This window comes from Canis lupus, chromosome 9, assembly GCF_048164855.1.
Source record: "Canis lupus baileyi chromosome 9, mCanLup2.hap1, whole genome shotgun sequence".
Taxonomy (NCBI): domain Eukaryota; kingdom Metazoa; phylum Chordata; class Mammalia; order Carnivora; family Canidae; genus Canis; species Canis lupus.
In genome coordinates this window covers 30,522,671-30,537,732 of record NC_132846.1, presented here as the reverse complement: position 1 = coordinate 30,537,732, position 15,062 = coordinate 30,522,671, and positions in this window count along the sequence as shown.

Here is a 15,062-nt window from a genome sequence, read left to right as displayed (position 1 = left end):
TCTATTTTTCAACAATTCAAGTGTGAATAGACAAATTGAGAGATGACTTATTTTTTTGAGAGAGACAGAGCATGCCCGAGTGTGCACTGAGCAAGGGTAGGGGGCAGAGGAAGAGACAGAATCTTAAGCAGAAGCCCAGCACAGAGCCCTACTTGGAGCTTGATCTCACAACTCTGAGATCATGACCTAAACTGAAACCAAGAATCTGAGCTACCCAGGGACCCCTGTGACTTAACATTAAAGCATAGTACACTTGATAACATAGGAATGAATAAAGAGAATGTGAAATGGGAAGATGCAAATGTATCATTCATGGTGTTTTAGTTTGAACTTGACCTACTATAACCTTAATGGGTATTCCTTGTCCTCCCAAGGTTAGATATCTTTCCATTTTTTGAGAGGTATGTTTTTAAAGCATTTGTGATAGCTTTTTTTTTAATATTTTATTTTATTTATTCATGAAAGATACAGAGACAGAGAGAGGCAGAGACACAGGCAGAGGGAGAAGCAGGCTCCATGCAGGAAGCCAGATGCGGGACTCGATCCCGGGACTCCAGGATCATGCCCTGGGCCAAAGGCAGGCGCTAAACCATTGAGCCACCCAGGGATCCCCTGTGGTAGCTTTCAAGAGCCAAAGGTAAACTCAGTAACATTGGACTAACACTCAGTGGAATGGGTATTTTTGGATGAAGCACCCTCTCTGGTATCCCCTCAAATCATGACTTGTATAATAAGTAGCCAGCTATTTATTTTCTATCTACGTTAAGGCAGGCCCTAGATGGAGAGGATTAGGGATTTGTTACACACCAGAGTTTCTGTTAACATTTCCCTGTGCAAAAAAAGGATGTACAAACATCTGTGCATATAGTTGTACTCTTCCAGATGTGTCCATGCCTGGGGCTCACACAAGGCCTTATTTTAGGAGTTTGGTAGCAGCTTCTTTGCCTGTGGCTCCAATACTTAAGCACTGCCTTACCTGAGTAACTAAGAAAATAGTAGCCAGCAGTGCCTCTAAACTATGGGATCTGGGATCAAGCTTAAGAGACAAGAGTCCAGGAGGTTCTTTGCTGAAGATGCTGTTGGAAGGACACTGTGAGCAGAAAAGCATTTCAAAATCAGAAGGGATTGGGCAGCCCTGGTGGTTCAGCAGTCTAGCGCCGCCTTCAGCCCAGGGCCTGATCCTGGAGACCTGGGATCGAGTCCCATGTCAGGCTCCCTGCACGGAGCCTGCTTCTCCCTCTGCCTGTGTCTCTGCCTCTCTCTCTCTCTCTGTGTCTCTCATGAATAAATAAATAAAAATCTTAAAAAAAAAATCAGAAGGGATCTTAAATGCATAGGAGCCACATGCCCCAGATTTTCCAATGTCAGCACAATTTCAAATATTCTGCTCCTATGGCAGGCAGGTCATGAGTCATAGGTCATCAGGCTACCACCTTAATTTTATAGGCAAAAAAACTGAGGATAAATAACTTGCCAAAGATCACATATAATTAGTGCCAGATGGAAATGTTAAACCATTCATTCCTTAATGTCCTGCTAACCAATCCCCAGGAAAAAGTGAAGGTCTCTTGCCGTTTAATTCTAGACTTTTTTTCACTATATAACATTGAATATGCTTTTTATGAGTTGCATCATTACAAGACAATTTGAACTACAAAGCGAAGTTTCAGATGGGCCAATAGTTTTTCCTAGAACAAGAATGAATAGTTTTAAGTTGGGGACCGGGAGCTAGCAAGCAGCTTTCAATCAAACCGAGCACCTTTCAGTAATTAATTCAAGAATGAACTAAGGAGCATCTAGCAAGACATCTGAATGTGTGAACTTTATGTTAGTTAGAAAACTTAATTTGAATTACAATGCACAAAAACAGATTTTAAAAATTGAGTCAACAGGGGATCCCTGGGTGGCTCAGGGGTTTAGTGCCGCCTTCAGCCCAGGGTGTGATCCTGGAGACCCGGGATCAAGTCCCACGTTGGGCTCCATGCATGGAGCCTGCTTCTGCCTGTGTCTCTGCCTTTACTCTGTGTGTCTCATGAGTAAATAAATAAAATCTTTTTTAAAAATTGAGTCAACAAAAACCATAGAATACAATAAAGAAAGGAGAAGGAAAATCTTGAAGAAAAGTGGACAACATATATTCAGGGAGGTGTGTTTAGACATGATTATTCAGTCCTGTCTAAAATGAACTTTAGACTTTAGGGTTTAGAAATTTTCTCAATCTTAATTAAAGAGTTTAAAAGGGGGGACACCTGGGTGGCTCAGCAGTTGAGCATCTGCCTTTGGCTCCCAGCGTGATCCTGGAGTCCCAGAATCAACTCCCACATCAGGTTCCCTGCATGGAGACTGCCTCTCCCTTTGTCTATATCTCTGCCTCTTTCTCTCTGTGTCTCTCATGAATAAATAAAATCTTTAAAAAAAAAAGTTAAAAGGGAAAGCAAATCAGACATAATTATTCTGCCTCTGGGAAATAATATTGTAGGGTTTCCTCATATGACTACCAGTACAAGGAAGCGAAGAGGGAGACAGAGAATCTCCAATCTCAGATGATCTACAGTTATATAACTGAGGTAGCCCCAGGTTTATAGATTTTAATCTCCTCTCTAATTCAGCAAAATATTAACATTTTCTTATGTCATTTAAAATTATTTGCAAGCAGTCTATAAATGGCTGCCCGATATCATAACCATACCCTAATTTATAAAATGATTATAAGTATTATAAATTATGCTGTGATCAATATCTTTGTATATAAATCACTGTCCACATTTCTGATTTTCCCACAGAGAAGGGCCTAGAGGCTGAACTATGTCAGAGTTTGAACAATTGAAGCTTCCTTTTTTTTTTTTTTTAACATTTTATTTATTTATTTATGAGAGATACACAGAGAGAGAGAGAGAGAGGCAGAGACACAGGCAGAGGGAGAAGCAGGTTCCATGCAGGGAGCCCAATGTGGGACCCAATCCCAGGACTCCAGGATCACGCCCTGAGCCAAAGGCAGATGCTCAACTGCTGAGCCACTGGTGTCCCACAATTGAAGTTTCCTGATAACATCTGTCAAATTAGCTTTCAGAGGAAGCTGTACCAATTTATGCTCCCACTGACAGAGGGCAAGGTGCTTATTTTATCATTGCTTCAGTATCTCTGAGGATAATCATAGATTTTTGCTGATCTGGAAGGAATAGGAATACCACTGTTTTAGTTATGATTCAATTATTAGTGGGTTTTAATATGTTTTCACATAACTATCAACAATTTGTGTTTCTTTTTAAATGAATTACCTCTTTAAACATGAGTTCCTCTTTGGTAAAGTAATTTTGATGTATGCATAATAAAATCCTATCATCTTTCTTTATAATCTATTTTCATATAAGTTAGGCAAATGTTCTTTTAAAATTTTCTAAAGAAAACTTCATAAATCAGTAAAAGTAAAATGAACTCTTAAACCTGTTACAACAGTGTAATACTGTTGAAATAATTATAGAATGACTAATTTTTTCTTGAATAAATCATACATTAAACATTTTACAAAAAGAGGCCATAGTCCTGGCTCTGCCTCTAACCAGAATTTTTATTTTAAACAGCACAAAATTTCAACGAGTCTCAGTTTGTTCATCTGTAAAATGCATAATCCTTAGGAATCTTTACAACTTCAAAACTAGGCAGTCTTGTGCTTACATATAACAATACATAGCACCACCTAGAGGTAAAAAGAAACACTTTTCTACATTTTTCCTTAATGAATCTTCAGTCCTCCGCAAAATATCAAGTTGATATATTTTGTATTAGCAGAAGTCACCTGAGCAAATATATCAGAATTTTAATAGTCTCTGTCAGACAGGATAAATATTATTAATGAATCTGTCATAGAATCTGCAGAAGTTCTTAGTGTCTATTATAAATTGAGCTCATTTTTCCCTACCATCACTTTTTTAGGGGATCTATCATTTTCTCTGGCATTGCTTGAGAAAATCAATGACACCCTTCTATGTCCAACTCTAAGGACCATCAATGTCATGATTACCTAATAATGTGTTATATTGCAGTAAACAATATATATTCAGCATACTAGACTCATTTTTTACTCTTTGGGGCTCTGTGGACTTGATGAAAACCAGGGTCAAAAAACAATTTATCTCTGATTAGATATGTAAGGTCACTCCCTGGCTTCAGCTTTAGGAAAAAGAATGCCTGGGTTGGAACTGTGAGTAGCATCAGAAAGTCCCAGTGGTGGTGCCCTGAATTTACGTGGACTCAGAAAAAAAAATCTATGGGAAGGTCTGAAATCCATGGATATCCATCTAGATTATTGTGACAGCTTTCTTTCCAAGCTGATGTGAGCAACAGCTTCTTCCTCTTTATAACCCCCTTTTGGAACTGTGCTATTTTAATTTGTGCTTTTGAAATTGTTCTGAGTGTGTTCTTCAGCTTCATCATGTTGAACTTTCCAATAAAACTGTAAACTCACCAAGTGAAACTGCATCTTCTGATCATCTTGGTACCATACTTCCCCAGACCCTGGTGTGCTATAATGCAAAAGTTTGTGTGGACTGAGTGAGAGTACTTTGCTGGTGACTGTGAAGACACAATTCCTCTGGCAAAGGTGAATGTACAAGGTAAAAGAGAGTTCAGGCAAACAGAAGTTAAATCATTGTGACAAAGTTCGGGAAGAGTGCTGCCTCAGATCTGAGTTTACCTTTGATTGATGCAACTTAGATTTCAAAGAAAAACAGTAAAATCTGTTCTGAAATGGTCTTAAATTTGTATGGTCTCCAATTTCTAACTCATATTTTTGGGGCTAGATTCCTTCTGAGGGAACTGCATAATCATAAATTATTCTTAACAAGGAAGAAAAAAAGAAATTAAAAGTTTTACACAACTTTTTATGCTAGAGGTTTTCAAACATTCAGAAGTTGAAAGAACAGTACCATGGGCACCTACAAACCACCAACAACATTTAACCATTGTTAACATTCTTCTCTATATAACTATTTATTTCTGAAACACTGAAACTAAGTTGCAGATATTATGATGCTTCACACCAAATACCTCTTCAAGCATCATTTAATATCAAGGATATCTCTTTCATAATCCTGCTGTCATTGCCACACTGAAGAAAATGAACAATAATGCTTTAATATTTCATATGAAGTTGAAATCCAAACGTCCAAAACTGTCCCAATGATATCCTTTATAGCTGTTTGTTTTTTAATTAAGGTCTAATCAAGATTTGCTGATTACATATAGTTTATGTTATCTTTGAGGCACTCATGTTTTGGGCAACTACTATGTCCCAGATGACACAGACCTTCCTATTTAATTTTCACAAGAAAATATGAGATAAATTTTAGTTATATAAAATGTGATAGTCTTACCTCTGAACACTCTGATCTGTTTCAGTTATTCACCATTATATTCACAGAATCTAGCACAGAGCCTTGAACATACTAGGTACTAATAGATAGACAGTTGTGGAATAAATGAAACAGGGTGTGCTTGTTTATTCTGATGGGAAAACTAAAAGAGAAACATGATGGTAAATTACATAACTTGTTGTGATAATACACTGAGGCAGAGGTGACTCTCATTCACACTCTCAGGCTTTTCCGGGAATATTTGAATAGTTCACCATTAGCTGCCTGAAGCAATATGCCTGAAGCAACCAGGGTAGCAATTAAAGTTCATGCCAATTTTAATCTATTCAATAAATTCATTTTTGTTTTAATATTAAAAATGGTTCTTCAAGGGCACCTGGGTGGCTCAGTCGGTTAAGTGTTCGCCTTTGGCTCAGGTCATGATCCTGGAGTCCTAGGATTGAGCCCCGCACTGGGCTCTCTGCTCAGCATGAGAATCTGCTTCTTCCTTTCCCTCTGCCCCTACTCCACTAGTGCTATCTCTCACTGTCTCTCAAACAAATAAAATCTTTTTAAAAAGTGGTTGTTAATTTAATATCAAGGAAAAAGAGTTTCCCGTTTGTTTTATCAGGCTACAGGTTTTATCAAATTTGGACACAAGTGTGGGACACTTGGGTGGCTCAGTGGTTGAGCATTTGCCTTCGGCTCAGACGTGATCCCAGGGTTCCGGGATGGAGTTTCACATCGGGCTCCCTGCATGGTGCCTGCTTCTCCCTCTGTCTATGTCTCTGTCTCTTTCTCTGTCTCTCATGAATAAATAAACAAAATCTTTAAAGAAAAATTTGGACACAAGTGATTTAAAGGAAGCCAACAACAAATGTCAGGTTTAGAATCCAGGCCATTTCTTTGTTTGTTTTTTGGGGGGGGCTGTTTTTTTTTTTTTTTACAATTTCATTTTAAGTAATCTCTACACCCAACATGGGGCTCAAACTTACAACCCCAAGATCAAGAGTCGCACGTTCTACCAAAAGAGCCAGATAAGCACCCCTTATCTAGGCCATTTCTCTCTTTTGTGTGGATTTAGAGAACCCATAACCACATAAAGATATAGAAATAAATAGCAAGGGGCACCTAAGTGGCTAAGTTAGTTAACCATTTGCCTTCAGCTCAGGTCATGATCCCAGCATTCTGGGATCAAGCCCCAAGTAGGGTTCCCTGCGCAGTAGAAAGTCTGCTTCTCCCTCTCCCCCTGCCCTGCTCATGCTCTCTCACTTGCTCACTTTTTCTCCCTCAAATAACTTTTAAAAAAAGAAAAAAATAGCAATAGTATTTTAATTTCTAAATTATGGCAGGTCAATCCCTTATAAGATATACACAAAATATTGCAAAGTTGCTGACAGAAACAATGACTGCAGCCTCATTTTGGTAAACATTCTGATAAACATTACCTGGCAAGAAGGTAAGTCATTTATGTCATTTTTGGGTTAAAATGTTCTGATTTTTTTGTCTGTGTCTTTTAGAATCTCAGAGACATATTTGTCAAGAATTGTTTTAGAAAAGAAAGATGATTAATAATGATTCCTTTACCATGAATACTGTAATTTCTATGACATGTAAGAACTGAAATAATAGTTTCCATAATAAATATTAATCACACCAATCTTGTACAGAAATGTGTAGTTCTGCCTTCCAGTTAAGTCAACTTTGTAAGTCACCTATCAGCATTTAAGATGAACAACGGAGTCATTCAGTTTGTTGTGATATCTCTTTGGTTCTCCATCAAGGGAAATCATTTTTTTTTAACTTTATTTATTTATTTAGAGAGAGAGCATGAGCATGAAGAAGGGCAGAGGGAGAGGTAGAGAATCTCAAGCAGACTCTGCTGAACACAGATCCCAACACGGGGCTTGATCCCATGGGCCTGAGATCATGACCTGAGCTGAAATCAGAAGTTGAACAGTTAACCAACTGAGCCACCCAGGGGCCCCAATGAAGGGAAATAATTTAAATTTGAATTCAAAGAAATTCTTGCCAGTCCTTTCTCCCTGAGCCAGAATGCATCTATTCAAAAGGGCAATTTTCAATTACTTTTTTTGTGTGACTAGTTTTCATAAAAGGCTAGTATTAATAACACCGTTTGCTAAATTTATTTTTTTTAACCATCACATTTTACAGACTGAGAGAGTAAAGAGGCGCATTCTCTGGGTGAGATATTTTTAGGAAGGATGCAGGGGTGGTGGGCATGTTCAGAGTGTGAAGTTTTGGTGGCAGCCTTTGTCACTCCTGTAGATTTTGTTGCGTGTCATAAATCTGGCCTCAATTACACAGATATCCATAAATTTTTAGCCAGTGAATGCTGTACACATTAAAACATGGAACTCTGGTCAAAGATTTCATCACCAGCAATCAAGCGTTTTTCAAATTACCATGTCTTTGGAACTATTTGAAATATAGAGAATAAAGACCAATAAAGGATGAAATTTCATTAATAATCATGTAGAAGGCCCTTCGCATTTTTTAGTAAAGCACTGTACTCAGCAAAAAATAACTAGTTTCCTTTTAATAAACTAGAATATAAATATCATGAGAACAGAGACTATATGGATTGTTACCACAGCCACAATATAGTAGGCACTCAATGAATATTTACTGAATGGATATGTCAAATGTTTCAACTCTTGAGGAAGCTATTAGGCTTTATGGAGGTCAATGGACCACAACTGATGACTCAGTCTAGGAAGTGCCATGAAGTGGGTACTTTCTGATTTATATATCTATAGCTTTGGCATCTCCAGCAATCAAGTAGAAACAACCATCAGAACTGAACCCAACAGGACCTGACCGCACAAGCAAAGTGACTTACATTCTTGGCCCGCATTCTCTCTCAACCCTCACCTACAGGACTATGCAGAGCTCCCTGGGACCAGAACTGAGGCTAAGAAAACTCAGACCTGCTGAGTGGAGGATGTGTTATCAGATATTAAGAGTTCTTTAAAAGCTGTAATAACAAATACTGTTTCTCCATATAAGAATAGAAAAACAAAACAAAATAGAAAAACAGACTAACTAGGGAAAACAGCTTAGAAAAAGGCTTACATTTACATGAATATTAAACAGAAGACGGAGATGACATTACAAATTAATATGAAAAGGATGGAATAATCAACAATGGTATTGGGACAAATGGACACTCATATTGTAATAAATTTAGATATATACACTCTGCACCTAGACACAAATTAATCTAGGTGAATTAAGTATCTAACTATGAAAAGAAAATCACTTTAAAACTTTTAAAAGGGGGACACCTGGGTAGCTCAGGGGGTTAAGCATCTGCCTTTGGCTCAGGGCGTGATCCCGGGATCCCAGGATTGAGTCCTGCATCGAGCTCCCTATGAGAAGCCTGCTTCTTCTCTCTCTGCCTGTGTCTCTGCCTCTCTTTCTAACTCTAGTATATAAATACATAAAATCTTTTTAAAAATATAAATAAATAAAACTTTTATAAGGACATATACTACAACATGGATGAAATCTGAAGGCATTAAGCTAAATGAAGAAAGTCAACCCCAAAGGGTGAATAGTGTATGATTCCCCTCATATGAAGAGCCTACAGTATATAAAATCATGGGGACAGAAAGTAGAATGGTAATTATCAGGAGCTGGGAGAAACAAAATGAGGAATTTGTCTTTAACAAGGACAGAGTTTCGGGGATCCCTGGGTGGCTCAGCGGTTTAGCGCCTGCCTTTGGCCCAGGGTGCAGTCCTGGAGTCCCGGGATTGAGGTCTGCATCAGGCTTCCTGCATGGAGCCTGCTTCTCCCTCCTCCTGTGTCTCTGCCTGTCTCTCTCTCTATGCCTATCATAAATAAATAAATAAAACTTAAAAAAAAAACAACAACAACAAAAAACAAGGACAGAGTTTCAATTTTGCAAGATGAGAAAAGTTCTAGAAATGGATGATGCTGATGTTTGCATAACATTGTGAATATATGTAAAGTCACTGGTGAGAATGGTAAATTTTATGTTATGTACATTTTATGAAAACAGTAAATTTTATGTATATTTTAGTACAAATAAAAAAACTCAGAAGAAAATGTAAACAATGCCTTCAATTTCAGTAATACGGCACTCAGTTATACAATACCTATATCCTACCAATATCTAAAAATGCTTTTTTTGAAGATTTATTTATTTATTCATGAGAGACACAGACTGAGAGAGAGAGAAGCGGAGACACAGGCAGAGGGAGAAACAGGCTCCTCGCAGGGAGCTCAACGCGGGACTCGATCCTGGATCCCAGGATTACAACCCAAGCTGAAGGCAGATGCCCAACCGCTGAGCCACCCAGGCATACCTAAAAATGCTTAATAAACATTTAAAATATTTCTTAAAATATCAAGTGGTGATTCCCAACACTTCAAACTACAATTTTAAAGTAAGTGGTCCTGTTATTGGTAGAGCTCTAGGCACTTGGTAGAAGTATATTTAATACTCTTTGAAGGAATTCATCTTCATCTGTGTCCTCACAGAATCACCAAATAGTTTTCAAGAAAAGGAACAGTTTATAGTAAAAACAAAAAAAAACAAGCATACAAGAAACAAGGCATCATGAATAAGAACCAGCAGAAACGACAGCAGAAAAGGACTCATAAAGATTATCAACCAAAGGAATAGTCTATATTGCCTGATATGGACAAAAGAAGAAACAAATTTATTGACAAATATAGGTAAAAAATAATGATTTATGGAATAAAATTTGAAAAGACATAACTAAAAATACACAGCAAAAATAGCAGAAATAAAGAGGAAGATAAGTGGACTTGAAGTATTCTTATGTTATATCAAAGGTAAAAGTATTGATTAGTTTAGGACTTTTTGTTTTATTTTTATTTCTTAATTTTTAATTTTAATTTTTATTATTTTTAAAGAATTTATTTATTTATTCATGAGAGACAGAGAGCGAGAGAGGCAGAGACACAGGCAGAGGGAGAAGCAGGCTCCATGCAACGAGCCTGATGTTGGACTCGATCCCGGACCCTGGGATCACGCCCTGAGCTGAAGACAGACGCTCAACTGCTGAGCCACCCAGGCATCCCAGCTTAGGACTTTTTATTCTTTTTAGTTTTTAAGATTTTGTTTATTTATTCATGAAAGACATAGAGAGAGAGGCAGAGACATAGGCAGAGGGAGAAGCAGGCTCCATGCAGGGAGCCTGATGTGGGACTCGATTCCGGGACTCCAGAATCACGCCCTGGGCCGAAGGCAGGTGCTAACCCGTTGAGCCACCCAGGGATCCCCACCAGCTTAGGACTTTTTAAAGTTAATGTGCATGTTGAAATTTCTAGTAATCACTAAAAAAAAAAAAAACAAAAAAAAAAAAACTTACTTTAACTTCTAAGTAAAGGGTAAAATATAGAATGATTATTCAGAAAAACTTAATCCAAAACAATTCAATAAAGGAGAGAAAAAGAAATTAGACAACTAGAAATCACAAAGTAGAATAATAGATTTAAATCTAAATATAGGGATCCCTGGGTGGCGCAGCGGTTTGGTGCCTGCCTTTGGCCCAGGGCGCGATCCTAGAGACCCGGGATCGAATCCCACGTCGGGCTCCCGGTGCATGGAGCCTGCTTCTCCTTCTGCCTGTGTCTCTGCCTCTCTCTCTCTCTCTCTCTGTGACTATCATAAATAAATAAAAATTAAAAAAAAATACAACAGCATTTAAAAAAAATAAAAAATAAAAAAAATAAATCTAAATATATAAGATATTAAATGATAACGTAGATTAAATACTTCAGTTAAAAGGTAAGATGGCCAGACTAGATAAAACTAAAAATCTAATGATACTTTCTTTGAAAGAAAGATACCAAAAAATAAGGTAGACAGAAAAGTTTAAAGTAAAAGAATGATAAAATAATATATCATGCAGATTTTAACCAAAAGATAGCTAATATAGTAGATTATTGTGAGACATAATAAACTTTAAGGCAAAAAGCACTACTAGAAATAAAGAGGTCCAAAATTTTCACAAACTCCAGTCTCAGATGACTTACTAGGCAAGTTGTTTCGTTTTTGTTTTTTTTTTTCAGATATCATTTATTTATTCATGAGAGACAGAAAGAGAGGCAGAGACATAGGCAGAGGGAGAAGCAGATGCAGGACTTGATCCCAGGACCCCAGGATCATGACCTGAGCCAAAGGCAGACAACCACTGAGCCACCCAGGTGCCCCTTACTAGGCAAGTTCTATCAAAATGGTCAAGAAATAAATAATTCCAAAATGTTTCAGAGCTAGTGTGACAGTAAGTGAAGACATTATAAAAAGAGTAAAAAGAAGGACAATTCTAGGACAATATCATTCACAAACAGCTGCATAAATCCTTAACAAAATAGTAACAAGTCAAATCAAGTAAGTATAAAAGAAAGCAAGAATAAAAAGGAAAATCTAACATGACTAAGTTGAGTTTATTTCAGAAGTACAAAGTTGATTTCACTAAGAAAAAGAAAGCAAACAATGTAATTTACTACATTAACTGATTAAAGTGAAAAACCATACAAATATCTCAACAGATGTAGAAAAGCATTTGATAAAATTCAACATAAATTCATGACTTAAAAATCTTACCTAACTAAGGAACTAACTATGGAAGAAGACCAAGTAGGATGACCCTAAACTCACCTTGTCATACAAATACGAGATAACACATCAGTGTAAACAACCCAGGAAATGACCCCAAAATGGCAGAATAAACTCCACAATTAAATGTAGACAAGAGGTCACATCTGAGAGGGTAGGAAGGGTAGAGACTTGGTGGGGAGGTAAACCCTGCAGGTCTGGCCACTGGAGGGAGGGAAGGGGAGAGCCTTGAGTGGGAAAAAGGATGAGAAACAGACTATCACACCAGGGTGCCTGCACAGCAAAGATGAATTCCCATAGCATTTGGCTTTGAAAATCAGAAGGGCCAAATTCTGTAAGTTTTTACAGTCAATGGGACTTAAAGTCTAGAGCTTTAAAAACCAGTTAGCTGGGATCCCTGGGTGGCGCAGCGGTTTGGCACCTGCCTTTGGCCCAGGGCCCGATCCGGGAGACCCTGGATTGATTCCCACGTCGGGCTCCCGGTGCATGGAGCCTGCTTCTCCCTCTGCCTGTGTCTCTGCCTCTCTCTCTCTCTGTGACTATCATAAATAAATAAAAATTAAAAAAAAAAAAAAAAACCAGTTAGCTTAGTTCTGGGAGAATCCAGGGGGCAATAGGAAGTTAAATCCCTGCCCTTAAGAGACAGCACAACAAACAGCCCAAGGAGTTACAGCTTAGAATCAGCAGTTTGAAAAACGCATAGGGCTTATAGGAGGGATAGTTACTAATCTCAGAGTAAGTGAAGAACTTCTCCAGAACAAAGGAGTTAGCAGGTGCCACTTCTGTCTTCCACAACCCAGCATAAGCACACAGCCACCTGTGGGAACCAGCATTCACTACCTAATTTGTTTATACATGCCCCACCCCCTCCAGCTGGGCTTGCCTCACTTCTGGTGTTGCAAGTCCCCTCCCCTAGAAGATCTGTGCAAACCTTGCCAAGACTATATCTTCCCATTGTGTGATTTTCAGGGACTCAGTCCTGGCTGCGAAAGGTAGTCATCACCCACAGAAGGTGTGCATACCTTGTTAAAACTGTAGCCCCTGCCCAGGTGTGCTTTGCAGATCTGCCCCAGCTGGCCCAGTCTCCACAGTGACTATGCATCCCCATGGAAGAGGACAGATACGCACACCTTGCAGGCACTGAAGCCTTGCCTGCACATGCTTTGCAAAGGAGCTCAAGTGGTCAGTTTTCCACAGCAACTGCATGTCTTCTGTGAAAGAAGACGAGGGCCACCTTGTTAAAAATGTGGCCCACCAGGGCAGCCTAGGTGGCTCAGTGGTTTAGCGCTGCCTTCAGTTCAGGGCGTGATCCTGGAGACCCTGGATCGAGTCCCATGTCAGGCTTCTTGCATGGAGTCTGCTTCTCCTCTACCTGTGTCTCTGCCTCTCTCTCTCTCTCTCTCTCTCTCTGTCTCTCATGAGTAAATAAATAAAATCTTTAAAAAAAATGTGGCCCCACCCACTACTTTCAGGAACAGAGACATAGCTGACTTTCTAACACATAGGAACAGACAGAGAGTTAGGCAAAATGAGGATCCAGAGGAATATGTCCCAAATGAAAAAACAGGACAAAATCACAGAAAGAGACCTACGTGAAAAAGAGATTAGTCATATGTCTGATAGAGAATTTAAAGTAATTCTCACTGGACTTGAGAAAAGAGTAAGGGACATCAATGAAATCCTTAACACACAGAGAAAAAAGAACCAAACAGATGAAGAACACAATAACTGAAATTCAAAATACACTACATGGAATAAACAGCAAACTGGAAGAAGCAGAAGAATGAATCAGCAACCTAGAATAATGGAAAGTAAACAAGCTAAGCAGTTGAAAGAAAAAAAATATGCAAAAATAGAAGAGGCTTAGGGAACTCAGTGACTCCATCAAGTGTAATAACATTAGCATTAGAGGGACCCCAGGAGAGGAAGAGATAGAAAAGGGATTAGAAAGTTTATTTGAAGAAATAATAGCTGAAAAATTCCCAAATTTGGGGGAAGGAAACAGAAATTCAGATCTGGGAGGCACAGAGATCCCCCAACAAAATCAACCCAAAAGGACCAAATGGAGACACATAGTTGAAATGCAGTGATAAAGAATTTTATAAGCATCAAAACAGTTGCATAAAAGGGAAACCCCATAAAGCTATCAGCAGATTTTTCAAGAGAAACTGCAGTCCAGAAAGGAGAGGCATGATATATTCAAAGTGCTTAAAAGGAAAAAATCTGCAGCAAAGAATATTCTATCCAGCAAGGCTATCATTCAGAATAGAAGGAAAGATAGCTTCCCAGGCAAACAAAAGTTAAAAGAGCTCATGACCACTAAACCAGCCCTACAGGAAATGTTAAAGAGGACTCTATGAGTAGAAAGGAAAGACCATAATTTTAAAAAGTACAAAACAAAAAAGTTGTAAAAATAAGGATATCTATATATCTATAAAAATCAGTTAAGGGACTCACAAAATAAAATGAAGTATGATACCATATACGTAAATATGAGGAAGGGAGGAGTAAAGAATGGGTTTAAACTTAAGCAACCATCAACTTCGTAGACTGCTATATGTAGATGTTATATACAAACCTAATGTAGATGTTATATACAAACCTAACCACAAATCAAAAGCCAGTAACAGACACACAAAAAATAAAGTGTTTCACTAAAGAAAGCCAACTTATGGTGTGAGAAGAGAGCAAGAGAATAAAGGAGCAGAGAATATCCACAAAAACAAACACAAAACAATGGCAGTAAATAATAAAATGGCAATAAATACATATCTATCAACAATTATTTTAAATATAAGTACTAAATGCTCTAATCAAAAGACATAAGGTGATGGAATGGATTAAAAAAAAACAAGACCCATCTGCATACCACCTACAAGAGACTCACTTCAGACCTAAAGACACATGCAGGTGAAAGTGAGAGGATAGAGAAACATTTATCACACAAATGTAGGTCAAAAGAAAGCTAGTGTAGCAATATTTGTATCAGACAAACTAGACCTTAAAACAAATACTGTAACAATAAACAAAGAAGGACACTATATGATAATACAGACAACAATTCAACAAGCAGATA